We start from the raw sequence: 22638 nt of genomic DNA on the forward strand, positions 1-22638 counted from the left end.
GGGAAAAAAAGAGAAAGAGAGAAAGTGGAGATAATTAAAGCCATGTCATGCAGGCCTGGATTTGAGTATGCCAGGAGGTCACCGGGTGTCGAATCTGTTTACAGACGGACAGGCTTATTAAGGCAGGAGAGTCTAGTGCTTTTCTTGCTATAGTTCGCACACTCTGGTCTCCTGCCCCATTCACTCCTCCGCACCTTCCTCCATTATCCTCAAGCTTGTCTCAAAAGTGCTTAACGTTAGCCTCAAGTGTCATCATCACCGTTTGTCCATCACACTGTTTTGTTTTTTTCACAGGAAACTGAAGGGAATTTCTAATACTATCTCAAAATTTCTACTTCGAAATGTGATCTTTGTGTTGTGGCCATGAATTATGGTTTAACCATGATATTATTACCTGACAAGAGCAGAAATCTGATATGCCAGCTGCACCTTTCGGTCAGGTGAAATAGTTATTCAGTAATCTTCTATTATACAGCTCTATGAAAACCACTTAACAGTTAATTTCAGGCAAGTGAAATAATTTCAGTAGGATAACTGTTTCTTTTCATCACTGGTACCAACAGTCAAGGCCTTCTCTCCACTTTCTTCTTCCTCTCCGTTTTCTTCTGCTCACTGTCGTCATAGTTGCACTCATGAGGACTAATTTTTCTCCTTCAGGAGAATCGATTTGCTGCTTCAAAATGAAAAAAAAAAAAAACCCAGCTTCCACAGATTGAGATAATCCTCAGAAATAAAATGAAACCCCTAATTTGAGCTCATCAAAGTTCTTTTTAAGTGCAGTGAAGTTAATCTGCAGCCCTAAAACATACTGGTATTCTCCATCAAAGTCAGAGTTGATCCTGAAAAGGTTAGTGAAGACTAAACAACTTTTACTGCCATTTTCCTTCCTAAGACACAAACCCTTGCGCAGGCATAGAACCCACGCCTTTGCCCATCTTGACGTGTAGTTTGCGTGGCGCTGTGACTCGTCTTTATTGTGTGTGAGTAATCCCACTCGCTACAACATTATTTGTCTGAAAGCCAAGAGCAAGATGATGTAGAGCACCTTGGAGGCAAGTCTGAGATGACGATTATCCAATGAGAGCACATAGGCGTCTGAAGGCAGGAAATGAGGGAGTCGGAGGGCATGTGTGTACAATCACTTCTTGCATGTCTTCATTAAATATCACAATCATTCCCTCCAGTTGAGGATCTCTCCAGATGGAATAATCTTGTCATTAGTGCGCCTCATCCGAGATAAGTTGTGTCATTAGAACACCCACACGTTGGTGTGCCGACAGTACGGGACAAAAACGTCTTGTTTTAAGAGCAATAAAGTAACTGTTAGATTTTGAAAGCGTTGTACTTTGCAGTCACCATAAAGAAGAAAGGTTGATGCATTTTATTTGGAATTGGAACCAATGCCAGGGATGACCTTGGTCTTTGGAGTTGAAAGTAAATGTTTCCACCATCTCCCTCCCGCTGACCTTCCTCTATTTAATGTCAAACTAGTTCTTGTTTCTGGTCGTGTTTCGGGTCCTTCACAGAAACAGAAGGGAAAGATGCTTTTCTACCCTTTTGTGCACAGAGCGCGTTGTTTGGACTCTAAAACATGGTGGTTATTTCACAAACTTCTGGGAAAGGTTATTCTGGTTGCTTAGCCTCTGGAGGGGACCAGTGGCGAGCGGCGAGATGTGCTGCCACTCTGACCCCTCTGTCACAATGTCCTTGTGTCGTCTTTGTTTGCCACCGCATCTGTTTTGTATCTCACCTGAGCATTTCTGCGTGTGTACTCGCCTCCATTATCACAATGCCTCTTGTAAAACTGAAAGTGTCAACTGTGCACAAAGTACACACAAAAGAAAACCAAGTGATGTAAATGGTATCTGTACCCATCAAAGTTTAACACAGCAATCGAAAGCAGACATTTGTACAAACGACCACTGGAAACAAGGTTTTCAGATTGCTCTGTTGATTGATTTGATATGAAATATAATGACTACTGTAAAACACTTTGCAAGTCTGTGTGTAAATGTTTTTACATGCCGACGATATGATAAAATTATACAGTTTTTTAATTATCATTGTGTTCATGAACAACGTGTTAATTTTAGTGAACTACTTTTCTTTTTGTGGGGCTAGGTTCTGTTTTGCTGTAAATACTGTGTAAAGTGAAGGGTTCTGTAAAGAAAGTACGACTATGTGAATAATTCTCACTACAGCTTCTTAGGATCTGAGCATTGCAAGTCGAATATGACAGAGAAGCAACATTTCTATTGTTTTTACTATTTCTTTATTTTTCTATTCTTGCCTTAACCCTTTTAGTATCTGTCATAGTTTAATGTCTTTTCACAGTTATAGGACAACATTATGGATTTGACTAGCCTGTGTGTAAGTACAGATGTCTGGTCAGTGTCCCCCGTGAAAAGCTGGGCGTCAACAGAAATCTTGGACATCAGAATGAGGATAGACCAGCGTCTGTTTCTGACATCTTTCGAAATAGACACGGAGCTTGGACGGACTATTAACTTCACACTTTTCTTTCTCAACACACGTCTGTATGAACTGAACTGAAAAATCTCTACGTGAGAACCAGACAAAATAGAACTATGTACACATGTAAAAAAACAAAAAAAAAGTCTAATGTTGAAAATGACAATGTTGTTCTTGATTCAGTTCCTACGAGAAAAAAAAAAAAGCAAGCCATTGTGTTTCTCCTTTAATGTCTGACTTTTTAAAAGAAGCAGTTTTGGACCTTTTAGATCCTGATGTGCTTGTTCATGTTTTTGATAGAGGACCACAGAGGAAGAATCCCCCGGGTCTGTTCATTGTTACTTCTCCAGATCAGAGTGGCCAACCTAATTGTACTCAAAGGGTTAAGTGTCATTTGACTTGAAGACTGTGTCGTGTTAAGAGTTTGCTGTAAAAAAAATTCTTCAGTTAATAAATATTTTAGTTGTTTATTTTCTGCGAGTGTGTGGCTACAAAGTGTAACGATGACTGGCAGGTTCGCAGGTAGGTGAGTCATGCTTCCAACATGAGGGCAGACACATGGCACAACCACGAGAAACACGCAAACAGCTCACCATCATGCCATCCACTGACAGCTTCAACTAAAGCAATGTTTGCGAGCCTCAGAAATAAAAGCCAATCCCAGCATCAGGATATGGTCCTGGAAGTCTTTCATGTTTCTACTTCTATCAATACCGCTGTTTTCCATTCCCCTCAGGAAGTGTATGAAAGGCTGCGTTGCAGTAAAGATAAGTACATCCTTTTGATATTTTCATGGAGCACTGCTGTACTGCTAACAGGAGCAGGTACAGTAACACCTCTGAAGCTACACTGCGGGGAAAAAGTGAAAACGGCACAACTTGAACCTTATGTTGAGGGGTTTTTCCACTATAGTCGTATTTCAGTGGAGGCTTATTATTCATGCTAGGCAGCATTAGCCAACATTAGACACTGTATATGTTGCTGTGAAACTGACATCACTGACAACACTGGACCCTTATGTCCAAACCAAATATGAAATCCTTTTCTTTAGATGGGCACTTTGTTGCCTGTTTATCCAGCACATTAGACCTATAGATCAGTTATTATCAGTTATGAATACACAATCACCTTCAACAGAATAGCCTTATCAAAAGTAATCAGAGGACCACTCAAAAACATCTGATATGCAATAAATAAACAAAACCAACACTCTACAGCCACACTAGAGGCTATGTACTCAAAGACAATGTTAACATCCTGTTATCATATTAATGTTTAGGCTGTTAGCTTCCTAACATCAGCATAAACCAACTAATTTGATCTGATGATGGCGCTAGATAAAACGTTAAGGGATACAAAAGTTATTACAGGGTCGAAGGATGGATGGTGTCATGTGTTGTACAGACTGTGAAGCCCTTGGACATGAGTGTCTGTGCCAAATTTTATGGTAATCCAGCCAATAGTTTTTGAGACATTTCACTCAAAACAAGAGATGACAACCTAATGGTGGCTCTAGGTTTATAGTCAGGGGACCACAAAGTACTGTTACAAAATGTTATGACAGTCCGTGTAACAAGACGACATTGCTATCCTTAGTTCCACGCTGCTAGTGCAACTAAAAGAGCTGTGGATGCTGCAGCAGGGACAACATGCATAAATGCATTATTCAGTCAGCCTTGGTCGCACAGTACGTCCAACGAACCCTGACCACCTCCCTTTGACATTGCACGGAAACGGAATCCAGGCATTAATGAACATTTCCTACAGAATATATTTATATAATATACATTATAGTGGTATTATATTTATAGTAGTAATTATCATTACTTCAGATGTAAATTTATTTCCCAAATTCAGGTTGACATGCCTCGTGTCACATCTGGAAACAACTAAAATGAAGTTTTAATAATACTAATGCTCTTTTTTTGGTAACATAACATCTAATGCTGGAAGAGTCTGATATCTACGACAGGTTTGTTGTTGTGATAAACAACGATTCTCTGCAATTAATCTGGAACAACACTGGAGAATAAACATGTTTAATATTACGCAGGAACTATTATGTCATCAGCCCCAGTGCGTTTCCATGAGCATCTGTTTGCCACAGATCAGTATGAACGTCTTTATCTTAGATGGTGAATTGAGATGCCTCTGAAGGGAGAAGGGGGGCTCTCTAGTGAGCAGCACTGGGGAGGGTTCAGTCAATTAACCTGCTGTCAGTCAGCTGTAAAGCAAGTGCACTGCTCTATCCGCTCCGCCTGTCCCGATCATGGTGAGTGGTGGCCCGGTGCACCCTGTTCGTCCCGGCACCTGCTCCTGTTGGCCGTGGGCAGCTCCACCCAAAGGTGCTTACCATTCATGGGCTGGAACCTTGGAGGTCGCCACAGAGGTGATAGTGTGACTCCCTCAGCAACAACTCTCATCTACTGTATAGATGCAGAGGAGAAAGGGGGATAGAACTAGCATCTACGCATGGATGAGCTGACTTAACAGCACACAAATGAAAACTCCTTTTTCCAATCAGCTCTGATTTAACTGCAAGAGATGTCTTACTCTCATTGATAGATTTGTTGGGGTAGAACAACAGAAAAGAGGGAGCAATTTGGCATTAGTTGCAAAACATGAAGTAACTTCTGCAGCCCCACCCTCCTCCCCTCTTTCTATTGGCATTTCATGGAAACGCAGGGCAGCTGGATTGAAATGCAAGAGGCAACAAATACAAGTGCTCCACCTCAGGCTGAGAATTAATACATAAACTATGTGCATATTGCTCATGTTAATACAGCGAGGATTAGGGCGCTTAAATGCTTTATCGACATCATGACAAATCAATGGTTGTGCAATTAAAGAGTGCAGCTGAGCCAGTGGCAAGACAAGTCACGCCGCCACTATTGACCTGTGGTCAGATGGAGCCGCTAACTGTTTATCTAACCCAGTGTCATGGTGCGTGTGTGTGTAAGCATGTGTGTCCTGGTATATTTAATGTATTTATACGACCTGGTGACCCCCCCTGCTTGTCGATTTTGCTGATGTTAAGTTTGATTTGATTGAAATGTATGCATTATTTTTGGATCTTTCACTGTATTTAAAGCATGAAGAATGAAATCAATACTAATTACAAATACGAATTACTTATTCCCTGTTCAAGCAACTGTGAAATGTGAAAAACAGGTGGAGAAAATAACAGAAACAGGAATATTGTTTTCTGCTAATGGCGAAAGGGTAGTAAGCATAGCAGAAAGTGTTTAATATATGTTCAGTCTGCTGTAGGAGAAGCCTGTACCACCATATGAATGAACTGCCTTACTTGGACCTTTTATTCCACCACTGATGGATTTTCCCCTCCACTTAGTAAAGTGCAAATCCTGATCTAAAGCAGTAGTCTGAATATACCAATGGATGTGAAAATGAATGATTTCTTTTAAATAAGAGTGGGCAGTTCCCCCTCCCCAAGTATGAATTTTTCATAGAGCTCCCAAAAGGATGAATAAGGTGGAGAAAGATGAGACGGAGCTGTGAGAGATCCAATAAAGATACATAAAGAGCTGCAAAGCAGTGTGTGCATTCACAGACTGTGGAGAAACACCAAAGTGAGGGTGTTTATAGCAATCTAAAAAGTGCCTCTGGACTTGCTCATAGTTTTTCCAGCAACTAAATGAACAAATGTGTCACATTACCACTGTACTGTACACAGTATTGTTTTTAAAAGCTCTACCAAAGTACTTTAAATGCCAACTAAAACTAACTAGAAAATAATAGAACATATAAAAGGTTGTAAAACTGTTCAGAGTAGAAGTACTGAAAATAGTAAAATCATTTGGCCACTCTTAGAGATGCAGAGATTACAAAGTTTAGGGTTTAACGCTGGTGTTCAGTCACATTTGACATGAGATCTGAAATATAGCCTGGGAGACAAACCTTTAACCACCATCACCATCCCTCTCCCCTCATGCATTCCTACATGTAACACGCACACACCTGAACGCAAGTCCTTAACATTTGTCCGAGGATTGCAATAAGGCATTCTGGGCAACTTGGGAAATCAATAAATTTAATAGAATTGCAAGATTTCAGTAGTAAGCAACACTTGGAATCCTTCAACAACAGATTATTGATGCCATATTTAAAACACTATACAAGTATCAAAGGAAGGCTTTTCTCTTTGACATAGTAAATCCAGAGGTAGCAGGACAGTCTTTTGGTTAATTCAGTGAACTGGATCCTCATCCTCATCCTCATCCTCATCTAGTGAGTGTGTCAGAATTGGCCATCATGGTTGTTTTAGGACGGCGTGTGTGGCTAGAAAACGACTTGAGAACTGAGTAAAAACCAATTAAACCATCAACCGTCTGCCTCCACGACGACCTTCACACACCCGCTCTGACCAGCACCATTAATTTTCTGTCACAACTAATTAAGCGATAACATTTATCAATTAGGCAAACAGATTTAAATTGGAGAGGGCACACAGCCCAGAGGCACAGCCACCCACAAGTGCCGGACCCATTTAGAAAAAACACCAGACATAAGTGAATTTTTGAATAGACCTTGTATATCAGAAGGTGTCAGCAGATGCGTTGGTCTCTAATGTGCTTGTTTATCACTGTGTATAGAGACTGTGGATAATCAGTCGAGCAGGCAGCTGGCCTTTATTAAAAAGAAAAAAGAAAAACAAGCATTCACAAACAGCTGTTCAACAGCTCAAGGCTTTGTTATCCCCTCAGAGGCTGGTTATGAGAAAAGACAGGTTCTAACAGGAAAATCCTTCTAAATCTGTTTTTATTTCCCACTTAATCACATGGAAAACGATCCCATTTAAAAACAACAACACCAAAACAACACATAATATATTTCACCATTAATACAGACTGTAAAGTAGAGGTCTTTACATCTCCACTTGCTGATTTAAAGTTCATATTTGAGTAGAAAGCTTAAGTTAAAATATTCAGTATTATGTAAATGCAGACTTAAATGGATGCCGTTTCTCATTTAAACATTAAGCTTATGTTACACCAGTATGACACACAGCTCCTTGAAATAACTAAAAAAAAACAGATTGCATAACGCGGAATAATTACATCTAATTATACATTCCCCCAACTCCCTGTGTCCCACTATTTTTCTGTTTTTTTGTGATTCATTTTCCATCGACCGTGCTGTGAAATCCTTAATCTGGGCCAAGGAGAGAGAAACGGGGCCAGATGTGGATGATCAATAGACTTTCTATAACCTGACAGATTCTTATTAGACATGACAGGCTGCAGCCTCCAGCCCTGTCATCATTATCATCTGTACTCGCACTGACTGACTTTGAATATTTGGATGTGAACAAAGCAGACCGTGACAGCATCCAGACTGAACCACTGTCTTCATTTCCTGAAGAGACTAATGCATCTTGCGGATGTCATTATAAAGAGATGTAGTGTCATTTCTAGGACTTCTTGACCAATAAGTGAAAAAAGAAACAGACCTTTGGGACAAGATACAACTTTACAGACAGTTCAGCTATCAGTTTATCCAAATCAGAAAAAAAAATTCTTCACTGCATCCAACACTTCTGCAATGTTTTAATTACTCCTAGACCTCACCATGAACAGGTTTTATCATAAATGCCATAAATACCATAAGTCCGATGAAACCTACCAACAAACCAACCTCTATTGTATACCATAGCACTTAAAAAATACTCAAATATTTTGTTAATATTCAAAGTTAAATACCCATGTGAGCAAAATGTTTTGAAACAACTGTCATTATGCACTTAAAAGGCATGGTGGGTAAGTTATTTTAGAAGCATTTTATGTTATATGTGTTCAAATTCTCATAAAAGCCCAACAGCAACCAATTCATGAAACGTTCTTACAGAAAAAAGACAAAGATCTGTGATCTGTGGCTGTCACAGGCCTGTAATAAGACCATCTAATCATTTCAGTCAGGCCGACCTGCCGGTCTACCTACATATCTGCCTACCTGCCTACCTGCACACACTGGCTGAGCAATTGATTGAGCAAATCACAATAGAATGAAAGAGAAAGTGTAGCCAAAGTTTCATCCAGCACAGAGCACACACCCACTGAGCCAGAGAACAAGAGGGAGCCACGGCTCTCAAATTTGTGTACCACAACAGTCAGCTAACATAAAAAAAACAAACCTCTGAGGCGAGCGCGCAGTAACTTTGAGCTAAATCAAACGTTACGTTTCTGATGTTTCATTGTGTTGAGTGAAAAGGCGAAGAGAGTTTGTAAGTCAGCGGTGGAGTGCACAATGAGCGAGAGTCCTGGCTTTGGAGCCTTGGAGCCTTTCATTGATCCGGTTTCCTTAAAATACAGTCCTTTGTAGATACAGTATTATACATAAAGTATGCATGCCTATGTGGTCTCATGTGTGCTCACACGTGCTGATCAAACACCAAGTAATTATTAATTATGAGAACTGATGTCAGGATTAGGCCACTAACAAACACACAGCTCTGTGTGTGTGTGTGTGTGTGTGTGTGTGCTTCTGAGAAGCCAAAGGTCTGCTCCGCAAATATGACTGGGATAGATAACAACTCTCACTGGTTAATGAGACAGGAAGAAATGTTAAGGGAGCCCTGCGAGAGACATGTAATGAAGTATTGTTTGCAGGATGAAAATACACACACACACACACACACACACACAGGTAATGAAGCATTGTGGGGGGTTGAGCCTGGCTGAGGCTGATAACATCCCGTTGTGCCTGATGGAGGACAATGGGCCGTAAAAATGGAACTACACCATCGATGCACCACACTCTACCATCACACACACACATGCACACACATACACTCAGAGACGGATGGCTGTACCTGAAAGTGGGGCTCAAAGATAACAGGGACGCCTGTAGAGGAAAAGAGGTCTGAAAATGACACTCTGCCCACTCGCTGTTCCACAGCTCTGCTCATTGGCCAACACTGATCATCACCAGCATCGACCCCCAAGCCTGATGCGTCCAACCAACTAGTTTAATTAAAAGACACATTTTTATAAGAGGAGAGCCAGGGGATCTCAGTGGGAACTGCTGCATATGGACATCTTCCAGAAAAAAATGTCATGGTAGCTTAGAAATGTTCCTGTGGAAGCACTGCTTAGATGGCTGAGTGATTTCTCTTCCTTTTTGTTATCCTCTGAAGGTTGTTGTTTGCCAAAAGATTAGCACACTGTCTGCAGAATATTTACCAAAGTGCCTGTACTTTACTAGTGTTTGGGAGGTGTATTTGATGCGGGTAGTTAATTATATAGTGAGTGGGTTAGCCAAGGCAGACTGGTAAAACTCCCACTGGGCTTTTGTTTCCAACATCTCGCTCTTGTCTTTGCTTCTTGTAGCTCTCACACAGAGCAGAATGGGAGTGCGGCTTGACTTGCAACACAAATGAAATTGAATGTTTTATCTGTGTAAGCAGATGGAGAACACCCCCTGGAAACTGATGGCACCTCAGTGTACACTATAGTCTAGACAGAGTTCTTACCAGCAGCGACGGTTCAAAAATTATTATGTGGTTTGCTATGTTTGGAACGGCTGTTTTGTTTGCTGGAATAATGAAGTGATGTTGATATGGCTCAGGCAACAGAGAAATACAAGTACTGAAAATGGATTCTAAGAGTCAATTAACCCCGGATAGATGGGGGTTGCAATGCACTTGCTTCCAGACACCAGTCTTGAATTTTGGATATCATGCAAAGGAAGCCTGAGGAAGAATGTCTGCTTTCCATTATGAAAAGGCTGGGATCCATTTCGCTGAGATAATTTCAATTATATGAAATAAGCAAGGATTTTTCGAATTAAAAACTCATCTTGCATATGGTGGAGTTAAGAATAAAAATTGCAGCAGGAGGAAAAGAGAAAGTACAGGATACTTTAGAAAGTATTTGTGCATGCTGTAGCTGTATATACTGTAATCAGACAAATAACACTGACACGTGCTGTTTCATGCTGCACCTTGGTGTCATGTTACTCAACTCTCCTCTGCTCCTTATGAGACATGTAGGTCGACACTGTAACTCCTCAGGCTGCCCCACAACAACCCATCTGTACTGGTATTTCTGGCATCTACCCGCACTCCCACACACACACACACACACACACACCCCACAATCTGGGGCTGCCTCCCCTCCAGCCCGGTGCCAAATGCTGTGGCCTGGTTTACAGACAATCTGCCGCCCAGCAGGAAGTGGTGTGAAGAGTGCTGCAGCGTCCCTAGGAGGCTGACCTACAGGGAACAAGCCCTCTGCAGCTTTCAGGCTGAATTATGGTCCACTCTCATATTCATGCGGTTGCTATCGCTATGAAAAGTAGGCCAATACATCCTAATTTTATTGAATAATCTACAGAGTGAGGGAAACAGGAGGTGGGGCTCATGCAACTCTAGCAAATAGTTTGACAAACAGACTAATATTAAGTCTGATGTTCTGTCTAACTCAAACTGATACTGATTCACTAAAGCACTTTCTAATAACAGGCCCCAAGGATGGTGATCAGATTATGAAATTTGCAGTGGATATTCATGGTCCCCAAAGGAGGAATCACCATGATTTTTATGAGCTTCCGATCTTTCCTCTTGAGGACGAGAGTCTGGACCAAGTTTGATGGTAATCTGTGCAAACGTTGAGATATTTCACTAATATCTGAAGGAGGAATCCACAAAGTAAGTAAGACATGAGCGAGACGGGAGCAGCGTGTGAGCATTCGGTCATCCAGTCCACAATGACTCTGTCGTCCATAAACACCTACCCAGTACCCTACCAAATGATCCTGGGGAGCTGATTGGACGGCGGCCAGCTAACCTGCCTTCACCAGACTGACAGACAGCAGAGATTTACTGAACCAAAGTAGTTTTCATGTCAACTAGGCAAAGCAAGTGAGTGTGGGGGATCATAAGTCAGTGAAACATGCAAGCTCACAGACTTACTCTGAGCCTTGATCAATCAATGTAGATACAGTTAGTACATTTAAAAGAGCTAGGCAGTTACACTCAAAGCGTGGAGAAAACAAGGTCTCTCCAAGATGCAGGTCACTTACAGATCACACAGATTCAATGTGGATTGATTCATTTAGTAAAATGCAAGAATATCTATTACGCAAGACACGCAAGTGATGGACGTAAACCAACACAACAGCTAAATGCAGCTAAAAATGTGACATGACATCCGTAACATCACATGTAGGTAAATGAAGAGGCATTCTGGAGCTTGATTTAGTAACCATCGGGAGAAAATTGTAATCTGCTTGATGTTTCATCCCCCTGTGAGTCACATGTGTGTGTGTGTGTGTGTGTGTGTGTGTGTGTGTGAATAAGTATATGTACTCACAGTATGCTTTACACTCCCACTGTGCAGCGCTGGTCGGACGTAGCGTATTCTCTGCATGACATCAGTCAGCGTGAAACTTTCAGAGGTTGCTGCAGGGGAGGATAACCTGAGAGGAAAAAAAGAGCAGAGAGAGGAGTCGGACCACAGCGTTTGACATTTACTGACCTTTGGCTTCATTGTCAGACAGTCTGCAGGAGGGAACAAAGACAGAACATGCAGGAAGTCCTACACATGCACAGATTTAAGAGAGCATTTCCCAACCCTGGGGTGAAACTCAACATGTGGTGGACATACAGAGGACATCATCAAGGATCATCTGAGAAAACAGGAAGTGAAAAGTATTTTCACCTGCTTGTCTTAGACAGTGGATGATCAGCAGCACATAATAAAGACCAGACTGTGCCTTGGTTGTCTTAATTAGAAACACTGCCGTAATTGACTGGTGGTACAAGAACAATTATTGATTTCTTTATACAAATACAACATAATACTTAGATAGCAAGTATCAATGAAATTAAAATTAACAAAACACTTTCATAAGAATAATGAGGGATGATGTCCATGCATTTGTCGGCCATATGATGTTTCTTCAAATGTCACACAAAAGAAAATGTAGTCCTGCGTTAATAATGAATTTGAACACTGAGCTGTCTCGGTGTAAAACTACTTCCTGTTTCTACAAACGTCTCCAAACAATAATTTATCTCGCTTTTTCTCTGCATGTGTCCAAAGCCTCACAACCTTCCCTCCCTTACAGCACTGCTGCATGTCGCCCCTCAGCGCCTGGCACTTCCTGTTCTCTTTTGCTCCTCTGCCAGCATGAGGTTCACATTTGAGCCACTTCCATCTCTGCCCTCAGCTCTCGTTCGGTAAATACCGCGGCCCCTTCTGTGAGCTGAATCCCTCTTAATACCCTGCAACCGTTAACATCACCACAAAGAGAAGCATGGACAGAAGACTGACCTTCTATTTTGAAGGGATGGTGCTTCATGGGATGCCAGATCAGCCAGAGATTATGTCAGTTATCTTCACAAACATTTCAGAGACAAAATGAGGCCTGGCTGCCAAAAGATGACTGTCTTATCCTCATTGTGTAAGTACAGAGAGAAGATCCACACATCATGCAAGGACTAAAATTATGATGAACAATTGTGAAAGTTGAGTTGGATAAGTGTAGATAGTAGCAGGGTTTAGCTAAATTACAGAATGTGATTTGTTAACAAGTTCACTGATAAGTATACATCTGTATAGTCTAACCATGAGCCAATAAAATCAAAGCACAAGCCTTCTTGGCAGCCTGTTACAAAGCTGCTGTCCTGCAACATAAAACAAACACGCCTGCTGTTAAACCACCACGCTCTGGCTCACAGAGTGATGTGGTGAGTGGTGCTGTAGCGTTTTGTCTTGCTTTTAGCTTTGGCTGTGCCACCACACCTTGAGATACGGTCACACAACCACCTGACTACCTTTTATTTTGAACACATGGTCTAACTGCGCCTGTCAGTCGAAATGTGTTCATTTTCACCATCTGAGTCTTACATTCCTCTATGATTGCCGTTCAACATCACAGACTTCCATCTCTTCTAAGCTGGACAGTCATCCTTTTTTATTTTCTTCTCATTATCAGTCCCAAGCTCGAAGAGAATCTCTCTACCGCTTCTTTTTTTTTTTAACTCAGTGCAGGACTTCCCATTTTATTTCTCCAACACCGCACAGTACACAGGAACCCTAAGCTAAATTTTGATTAGGTACCCACCTCCCTACTCAGCCAGTCGAATCAGGGTCAGAAGTAGAATCACAATCAGCACACAAGTATGTGTGCACATGTAAGGAATCTGAATCTGCTTTTTCATAGCCCTAATTGTGCTTCACACAGATTAGGCACACAGCAAAAAACAAGAACAAAGCCAAACATTTAACTACGATGCACAGCTAAACACTGAAATTTGTAACTAATGCAACGGTGCACTTGGGTTACATTGTCTGAGAATATATCCCTTTATACATGTTCAGCATTAGCATATTAGGCTAATAATTGTCAGTGCCTGCTTATTCACACACCTACAGTGAATCTAACACAGGATGTTTACCTGTTAACTGGCTTACATCATACCAGTGTCAGCCTGGCATGTGTTCACCCTTCTCTGTTCTGATCTGGTGTTCATTTGCACGTAGACAAAACCAAACAGCAGGACAACTAAAATAGGATTTTAGCTCCAGTTCAGACTGAAAGAAATAGACTCATTTTCTAAAACCTCCTAAAACTGGAAAAAAAAAAAGATTCATGTCGGTTTTATTCCTTCGCCGATTGAAAGAAATAGCCGACATGAACTACTAATGCACACCCCGGTCTGTTTCCCAGCAGTTTATATTGAGAATAACGAATGAAATTGTACAAACTGGCTCTTTGTGACTGGAGTTCAGGAGTGAAAATGGCGCCCAACGGTTAGCTAACAGTTTCCGTTGTCGCTCCTTCTCCTCTTCTGGACGACACAAGTTCCTCTTTTCAAACAGCACAAATGTCTCTTCAGCTGCTGCAGTTAGACGCTGGTTGACAGAAGCTCTCAGTATTTGAACTTTACACATTTTTACAGCATCTTTTCCTCCAGACTTTACGCTGCTAACTAACAGGAAATGAGTTTACGTTGAAAGTCTACAGCTGCTGAGGAAACATTGCAGCTAGGGGCGCCATATCTTGAAACAACAAAAGAAAGCCGAACCCTTCTGTTTTCACTCAAAACAACCACAGTTGGCGATGCTATAGCTGAACTTGTCTGCATGCGTCTGCAGATTCATGACACATCATCACTTCTTCATTGAGACACACAATCCATTGTCTCTGTTTTTGTATGTCCTCCTTCTGTACAATAGCACGTTCCTCCACAGAGGCCATGTTTGTTTACTCCTGCCGTCATAGAAATTCTCTGATTAGCTCTACATCAGCTCTCTTTAGGGCTGACATTTAGTGCTTCCTCTGGTCGAAAGAGCACATGTTGAGTGTGTTCACGGGGGGGGCGTGCGTTTGTGCCAGCTGGGCCAGGCGTTGTAATTTTGCATCTACATAGAGGACTGAAGACCTTAAAACAAATAGCACTATGGTGACAGATTCAGAAAAACTGTAGGGTCTGTCACAAAGCGATGTAAATTTGTCTTTGACATGACTAATAAATAATCACAAGAGAAGAAACACGACACACAAAGTGAGAGACGTATTAAATTAAATAGTAGAGTAAATATGGTTGTGCAGCAAGTGGCAAAAAGAAAAATATGTGCAAAATGTAGCATGCACATAAGGTTGCACCAGGATGTAATGTTAAAAGTGAATTTATGTCATACAGCGTTAAAGTTTTAAGGCCTATGAAAGACAAGTTCTTCATTCACATTATCAACACTAAAATCCAGCATGGAAAAAGACTATAAGTACAATTATGAAAGATTACACTCATAGAACAACAGACAAAATGAATAACAGTTTAGATGTATAGATATTTACCACCATCACCTGTTAAAATAGCTGCTCTCTAAAAGTCACACCCTCACTCTCCACTTTCTTTAGTGGAACTTGCAGTTGAAATTCAATATTTACGACAGCACTTTGTGGTCAGCAGTCTCTATCTTGGACAGCCAGGCCTTTCTGGTCAGCTTCAACACAAACGCCTCGCTGTGTCAGCAAAAGCATCATCAATCAACACACATACTCAAAGTGCTCTAAAAACACACACTTCCAGCTCATTACTCTGGTGTTTGTTCTGTAATTCTTTCTTTCCCATCGCATCCTCCAGCTAAATAAATGACATTTAGAGAATCCAAGAAGTTACTTGAGAGGAGGAAGACAGAGAAAATCAGAGGGTGGGAGGTGGTAAAATGGAAAGTTAGAAAAATCATTACCAGACTTTTTCTCACACTGCGTCAAGATAAAAGCCACCGGGATAAAATAGTGGAGGCTGTTGCCCAGAAACTATTCTGGGATTAAAATAAAATCTGTTTATCCTGAGCCAACATTAACCACCCAGACTTGATCAATGTGGAAGAGACTTTCTGCTCTACTAAGGGAAAAAAGGGTTCCAAATAAATCAAACACTGAAGTATTTCATTGTTTTACATGCTGATATTGTAGTTATAATACCTGATATTACGGTAAGGTAAGTGTTGGGGTTTACTCATCAGTTATTTTCACTATTTCCATGACTCTATCTGATGTATTTAAGTGACTTGTTTTGTCCAACTAATGGCTGAAGAACCCCCAAAATTCAATTCTGACATATGAGAAGCTGCAAGCTGCAAAAGTTTGGAATTTTAGGTTGACAGTGGGCTGTGTGTGTGTGTGTGTGTGTGTTTCAGCAGGAAATGATTAAATCCATACAGTACTGTGTGTATTACTGTTTTTCAGAACACCTCAATCACACTTTGCTGTTTTTTTTGTTGTTTGTTTTTTGACATTTCAATCTTAAACACATCAGCATTGTCGGACATGATTTGACACACATCAACACATCACATACACTCTCCTATTTCCCAACATCAATATACATTAACTGTCCCGAAAAGGCGACATTTTACATCTTTACACTTTCACGTACACTTTTGACTTTCACATCTTAAACAATTGTCTTCAAAAAGGAAATAATATTCATAAGTCATTCAAAACAAAATCGGCATTCAGATTTAGAAGCGAACAAAATGCACAAAATTCTCTGAGGAGTGTTGAAACATTTCTGTAGTCTGTCTCTGTCCAAGGTACCGAGCTTCACTGTGTAGATTAAATGAGCAACGCTGCTGGACATTTCTGCACAAAGTCTATTGAAACACATTCCAATTTATACATGAAGAAATCACACTAAAAGACTTCTTGCTTCTATCTATGGGAAATTATTTCCTTAAACAGTTTTGGCTTGTTTTCAAAAGGAGCCCTCCACTGTTTGTTTTCTGCTATACTCTTGTAAATTTAACAGGAAATCTGTGTCCATAGAGATATGGCTCCGAACACAGAAGTTGATGTTAGTCCAGCAAAGGACGGTGCCTGGTGATGTGAGGCTGAAAGAGAGAAAAAGCTGAAGAAGAAAGTTTCATCTCTGTGATTGGTGACCGTCATGACTGCAGATGGTAAGAACAAGACGAGAGAGAGAGCGGGAAATGAAGCCGCAAAGAAACAATCTTGTGAAAAACTGAGCACGGCCTGTACATCGACAAGTCATTGCTAAACCCGCCTGAGGGCGAGAGCAGGAAACAAATCCAGCCTATTCGTGGGAAATCTGGAAAATATCCATATTCATGATGGAAAATAGGTGTCTGACTGTGCGCGACTATGTGTGCAGGCCATGCAATATGACTCACCTGCTGATATAACACTGACATTTCAGTCGTTACCAGGAGGGAAAATTCAGATGGAGAGAGCGCAGCGCAGCCCTGGATGGTGTCAGAGCTTTCTGCTCGAGTGCAGAGCTTTGCATAATTACACAACAACAAGTGTGCATCTCTCTGTCTGACAGTGTTGGAGGGAGTCTGAATGTCTTTGGGCAAAGAGCATGTACTTTCCTTGAAGGGAGGTTTTTATCACATTTCTTAATGTTTACTGCCCGAGAACTCTGAGGAAGGAAGATCTGACTTCCTGTGTTTAAATGGCAAGTGTGCTTGTGTGGGTCAAAGTCACTGTATGGACCTGCAATTTGGTATCATTTGGTGTTGTTGCCATTGTTTGCATGTATATGAGCGAATAAGTGGATGCGTATTTGTGGGTGGCTATGAATGTTTTTGGGTGTTTTCTGTTTTTCATTCTGTTTCCCCATAATGCTGCTACCAGCCCAAAGGAATGTGGAAAGAAAGAAAGGGATAAAATGGCATGTGTGCAAATCAACCCATATAAAAATGTATTTTTTTTTAGTACCTTAATTTACATTTTTTCAGCAAATCATTTTTCTTAATTAAATTCAAGTCCTGGCTTATTTGGCAACACCTTTGTTTTACATTTGAAATTGCTTGTATCGACCACTGGAGGCAGCAAAAGCGCTTTAACCACCTACTTTGTCTGTATTGCAACAGAGGTAGAAAGAAGGTTCATGTGTTTGCAGTGCAGCCAAACAAACTGTTGTCTAAGAGGATTTACGAAGTCACATTGTTTTTTAATTAACACTAAAGAAGTCAGTCATCTGGCACGGTAAATCTGAATGATCAGTAACATGTATGCATTGGGTGAAATGCATACATGTTTCCAGCTATTATCATAGGCATTATGATGATTTTTTTTCTTTTTGAATTGGGACAGAATCCCAAGTGGAGAAGAAGCACTCTGCTAGAAACAAAGAAAACTGGGCAATTACAGAATTGAAATACATTGAATGGCTATTAATGAAAAAATGCCAGCCATAAATTGTGTGAAAAATGGTCTGATAGAACGATCAAAGTAAGGATTTATGAGCCAGAGTCTTGAGCCAGATTTATGAGACTTCTAAATAAATCAATGATTAATGCTGTCTTAACACATGCATTTACACAAGATCTTAGACAGTGTAAAATGAGCAAAGTTCAGTTGTAGATCAGGAAATATCTCCACAAAGGGTTATTAAACAAGATCAGAAATGTGACTCAACATTTAATCCCAGTGTTAGGCGCTGGACCATTTCTGATACTCAATGATGCAGCCAGATTGTCACTGTCAAGAAATGGGTTTGGTTTAGTTGCTAAACATGTAGCTTAATTCCAATTTGTACAGATGAGTATGTAAGGACTTTGCAGGTGCCTTGGTGGTGGGGTTTTTACGTGGATAAATGAATCAATGTTGAGATATGCAGGAAAAATGATTTATATGCATTAAACAACAGGATTACGAGCGGTATAAGTCTCATCTATTAGCAACTAAAACCTCTGACTGAATAATGTGCACCTGTGACATGCAATTTCACCCCAGCATCAACCCCAGCAAACTGCCTCCAGGATGCATTACTGTTAGAGAGACACAAGACACCCGGCATGTTCTGTACACCGGCGCAACGTGGCCTGCCCTTTCAAAGACAAGAAGACATATTTTGCATGCACCGCAGGCGGAGATAAATGACAACCAACTGTAATGACAAACTGTCCTGCTGTGCTGCTGAGGGAAAGAGAAAAGACAGTGAGGAAGGGAAGAAGCCTAATGGTTGACTTTGATCAAAAGTGGAGAAGATATAAAACCAGGAAAAAGGACTGATTAGACTGCTGGGTGTCTAATAGGAAATTGAAGGTGAAATGGCCAAAGCCCTTCAGCAGCAGGAGAAGAGTAATAGAGACAGCCAAAGCCAACATCTTCATCTGAGATCAATGCTTTCTAATCCAGGACACATGCACGCATTAATGTTCTCTTAACCTCTCACACCTTTTTTATTCCTCCCCTCCCATCCCTGTAATCTCTGACCTACTCGTTACTCCAACGTAGTTTACAGAACATCCGAGGTTCCTGAATCCCAATGACTCCTTTGAACTGGACAAACACAAGTTGGAAGCCAACGTTTTTAAAAACTACCTCCCACGGAAAAATTCTCTCCTCTCCACTGAGGCACTCTGCTCTTGATAAATATCTCACCATTTAATGACGCAGTTTTGCTGAAAAGTTCAAGATCATTACCAACCAGAAAGTGAGAGGTGCATATGTTACCAGCGACTAAAAACAATGAGACTGCCAATTCGCCAATGAAAAATATGGCCAGGCTTGGTGTGCATGCTGTTGTATATTTATGGGAGCCGATTTTCTGCAGCTGATGTTTGTAACTAGGAATGGATGGCACGCTGTGTTGAAATCACCAAAGAGAAAAAGTATTTGGAGAAAGCTGAGCAGGAATATTCCATGCATAAAATGAAGTAGAAACTTGACATCACGTTGTACGAGGTGAACAGATTAACATTTTTGATGTGGTAACATTTATTATGGCAGAGCCCCAAGAAACTAAATATGAATTGTATAGTGTCAAAATAGATAAATAAATGAATTAATTAAAGCCCACCTGATATATTGTATCTGTACATGGAAAACACACCAATTACATAAACCCATCCATTAAAGGGATAGTCCAGACTATTTGAAGGACCCACCTATACAGGGCAGAATACCTTGTTTATTGAGGTGGATGAGAATAAGAGGGTGATATAACCAGTCTGAGGAGCACCACAGAGCAAACAATGACAATCAAACTTTGAAATGAGAACAGGACAATATTAACTCAACAGGAACCTCCAGACACATCCCAGTGGGACTCCCTTATACTGAAATCAGGTCATACTTTTGTTCCTTTGCTGAGAGTCAACTACACACCGGATCTCAACCAAACATTGGTTGCCATCTTTCACAACTTCTGCGACAATGTGACTGGAAAGGAGCCGAGGACTGACGTCACTGTTCCACTTATCAGCATTGACAACAAACGTTTTCTACATTGTATTAGCTGTGGCTCCCACATGATTTGTTTAAATTTAAATAAAAAAAACATTCATCATCTTAGTTGACCCTAAACCCGCAGAGTGAGAGAGTGCCATTTTGAAGTAATAACATATATAATATATAAAATAGCTCCTGGGCAAATTGTCATCTAAATGCAATCTACAAACTCAAATCACCAGAAAATACTGTTTATGTGAAACAATTACATACAGCTCTTGCGAATCAATTAAATGGTTAAATTAGAAATGTATAACCACTGAAAGGATTTAATAAAGCAAGAATCAAGTTTTAAAATGAAACAGATTCATTTATTTCTTTGAATATTGATGCATTTTATGCTTATTCGTTAAATTTTTTTGGCTATTTATTAATTTAACATTAACTTATTTTACTTTTGATATTCATTAGTTTAATTTCTCATTAGCATGTTAAATCATAAATTATTTATTTCCATTAATTAATATTTTCATTTCATTATTATTATGATTATTTCTATTGGTCTCATTTATTGTGTCTCATGTTTCTAAACTTGTGATTTTCACACAGCACTCTTTCACAAAGACTTTAATTTATATCTAATAATGCGCACGTTTGGTGGACATGCAGAGCTTTGTTATTTTTCAAGAATACATTTTAAATAGAAAACAAGAAACCTGTCATGCATGAGGTCCATTATCTTATCTGTAGGTAGGTGTTAATTAGAGCAGTGTGTGTGCGGTTTTACAGAAGCCCTGCGTTTTGTGTGTGTGTGTACACGAAGCCTTTTGGCTTTTGTGTCAAACAGCGAATGTCTCCGAAATAGGAGTTGCAGCCAAAATGTCAGAGTGTGGAAGTGCACTAGGATAAAGCTGCTGTTCTTGAATTAAATTAGTTCAAAATGTTACGTTTTTCCCACTAAGACAGCACAGTCAGTGATGTAACTTGTTGTTCGTGAAGACCAGAGGCTGTGTTCCTGCTCAGTTTCACTCCTGTGACTCTCTCCACAGCCCAGTATGTTGTGACAAAGAGAGACTGCACAGGTTTTTAATAACACACAGAGAGCTGCGCCACCAAACAGCCCACAGCTCTGTCGCATGGGAAACTAAAATGAACGGGGTACACTGCGTTTTCCTGTGAGGCCAAAGGTCTGCTCACTCTCTGATTTAACTTGCATCTCACCCAGGAAAAGCACGGTTCTGTATATCCTTGTCAATTACAACTGCATGCTCTCTAATTAGATTCAGAGTGATATCGTCTGAGGCAGAGGGATATGTGTGGCATCTTATGGGACGACTAAGATATTCACATCCTTTTGATCAGCAGTAACCGTATTTGGTTGCAGTGATAATTATGCCTATAAAATCAAATTTAGAGGGGTGATTTTCCAAATGTGGGACATCTCATTTCCTGTGGATATAAATTCTCTGCATGAAACATTTCAAAAAAGGGCTTTTGTTGATAATTTTCTGTGCAGAATTATATGGGTAGGAATATCAATGAGCTAATGCTAAAAACACTGTTTCCTCCCATCCAATTAAATCACGAATTCACCGTGAAACAACAGGAGTAAGTTATGTTCATATTTACATTTTATGACATTATGTATTTGTCCGCCTGTCCACCAAGCTTCAGAAATGAGCTGTACCAAAATCAATGTTTGCAGCCTAATGGACTATAGTGCTTCCTGCAGTTCAAGTAGTTTGACTTTTAAGAGTAAAACTTATACATTATGTAGTGCCCTTAAAAAGATTAAATGAAAAATGTGTTGTCCAAAGGATATAATGACACCATAAAGACTACAGCCAAAGGGCAGACAGGGTAGTCTATGAAAAGACTACCCTGTCACTGAAAAACAAACAAAAGAAACTAGCCAACCGTCCTCAGGTTGTTTGTATGTAAGTTAAATCAATCTTCATATCGTAATTTAAATTGAGAATTTGGCACTGTTAAGTTCTTTGCTTGTTTCTATTTGCCAGCTGGTGGCCTTCGTTTGTGGACAAAAATAAAAGGCAAATATGAAAACACCAGGCAGCCAGGCAGTGGTGGTCGCTGTGTGAGGTTGCACTTAGGCACAGCATTGCTCTGAGCTAAAGTCAGCATACTCCCGATTAGAGGTCGATCGAGTCATCGGTTTGGCCGCTTAAATGGTGCCGATATGATGTTCTATAAGCTATTGTTATTGACAGGACTTGGCTCTGACAGTGGCCAATAGCTGCCTGGCCTCCACTGGTCATCCTCTGCTCCATAAATCCACCAGCTTCCAGGTAGTCCATCCCTGGGATCTGACTGCAGCACACCGGCTGGATTATGGACGTAACACCGGTGTTCCTGGAGCTTCACTAGGGTTGTTTAATAGTAGAAGAGACATCACTTGGTTTTGTTTTCGATGTCCAAGTTTTGTATTAAGCCTCAAGCAGAGTATTTCTGGGCGACTCTCACAAAGGTAGTACA

Source organism: Pempheris klunzingeri, chromosome 1 (assembly GCF_042242105.1).
Source record: "Pempheris klunzingeri isolate RE-2024b chromosome 1, fPemKlu1.hap1, whole genome shotgun sequence".
Lineage (NCBI taxonomy): Eukaryota > Metazoa > Chordata > Actinopteri > Acropomatiformes > Pempheridae > Pempheris > Pempheris klunzingeri.